This window comes from Callospermophilus lateralis, chromosome 13, assembly GCF_048772815.1.
Source record: "Callospermophilus lateralis isolate mCalLat2 chromosome 13, mCalLat2.hap1, whole genome shotgun sequence".
NCBI lineage: Eukaryota > Metazoa > Chordata > Mammalia > Rodentia > Sciuridae > Callospermophilus > Callospermophilus lateralis.
Genome location: NC_135317.1, coordinates 86,042,134 through 86,043,776, shown reverse-complemented (window position 1 = coordinate 86,043,776; position 1,643 = coordinate 86,042,134). Strand labels below are relative to the sequence as shown.

At 40.2% G+C, this 1,643-nt stretch overlaps 1 pseudogene; it reads right to left on the bottom strand.

The window, feature by feature from the left end:
* Positions 1-246: 246 nt before the first annotated feature.
* LOC143412122 (pyruvate dehydrogenase E1 component subunit beta, mitochondrial pseudogene) lies at positions 247-1,412 on the bottom strand (annotated as a pseudogene).
* Between the last annotated feature and the right edge of the window lie 231 nt (positions 1,413-1,643).

Sequence of the window (1,643 nt, the reverse complement as noted above, 5' to 3'; positions counted from 1 at the left end):
ACATTTTATTTACACACATATGCTATCTTTTTTTGGATTTAACTTTTATCCGCACTATGCCACAGACATACCTTGTGTTTTTAGCAAAAGAGGTAAAATTTTACATTAATTTACTCAAAGAACTGGGCAACCATAACAGACAATGAAAGCACAGAGTCTGGGTCAGGAAAGTGGAGCCTCTCCTACTCAGACACATATAAACCTCCCACCAATACAAAGGCACTTGTGGTTGCCTTAGAGATAACATTATGAATAGTATGGTTTTGCAATACAATCCAGGTGAAGTCCTAGCAAGTATTTTAAGTAAATTTCAGTGACTTGATATTCAAGTCTGAACAAGATATTTAATGTTTTTATGGTAAATATGATGTCCTTGAGCTGAGGTACAGGATTGTCCTCTAGAATCTTTGCATAAGGCATAGGGATGTCTGCACTGGTGACCCAAACAGCAGGAGCATCCAGGAAAGGAAGTGCAGGGTTTCCATGATTCTGGCACAAATTTCAGTTCCTGCTCCAAATTGTGGTCAGCCTCCTTCCACAGTTACGATGTGATTTTTCTTCATGACACTGGCTTCTATGGTGTCAATGCCCATTGGTCTGATAGCATATTTATTACCTCATATTTAATTCCCTCTTTAGATAGCACCCTTGCAGCTTCTGAGCAGTGGCCCCAGTTCTTGAGTGGGAAACCACCCTTACGTGTCCCTTGCCTTTCTATTTTGGCTTTTCCAACAGGAACCAGAAAATCTTTGGATTGAGCTTCTGCAGGAAATTCAAAGGGAACTCCATACATCAATTCATTCTCTAGTACCACCACTGGATTGTTATCTCAAATAGCTGATTCGATGAGTCTTTTTACATCTTCTGAATTCCAGGGGCTGACTACCTTCAAGCCTGGGCAGTGCCAGTACCATGTGGCAAAAACACTGTGAATGCTGGGGAGCTATGCTTGTTTATACACCACTGGGGCTCCTGAAGACTATGGGCACAGGCTGGAGTCTCCCAGACACATAGTAGGTCTTGGCTGCTGAGTTTATAACCTAGTCAATAGCTTGCATGGAGGAATTGAAGGTCATAAATTCATAAATGGGCCACAACCCAACATAGCTGCACTGACAGCAATTGCAGTAAAGCCCATCTCAGGTATGGAAGTATCTATAAACCTCTTTTCTCCCTATTTATTAAACAAGCCCGGCTAACCTTCTATTCCCTGTCATACAGAGCAACTTCTTTCCTAAGCAAAAATACCTTTTCACCTCTTTCCAGTTCCTCATCCATACCTTGATTTATAGCATTACAACTGTCATCTGCAGTGACATCAGTGTGGTCACTTGAAAGCACCTCCTCAGCAGGCTGGGAACCTGCTATGGGAGTCTCCGCACCAGGCCAGCTAATTCTGCAATCTTTACCATGTTGATTTTTGTTTACTTTTTAACTAAAATTTGACTATGGTGATCTATTTTGCATCCTGTGACCAAATGAGGCATTTGGTATCATTTCATTCCTATTATTATTCATATCTTTTGGTCTCTTTCTAGAATTTGAGATTTGCTTTAAAAAAATCAGTGTCAGCATTTTAAAGTATAACAATTTAGTTCTAAGTTACTTGGTCTGGAAATGGGTGTTACTCATACTTTTAATAT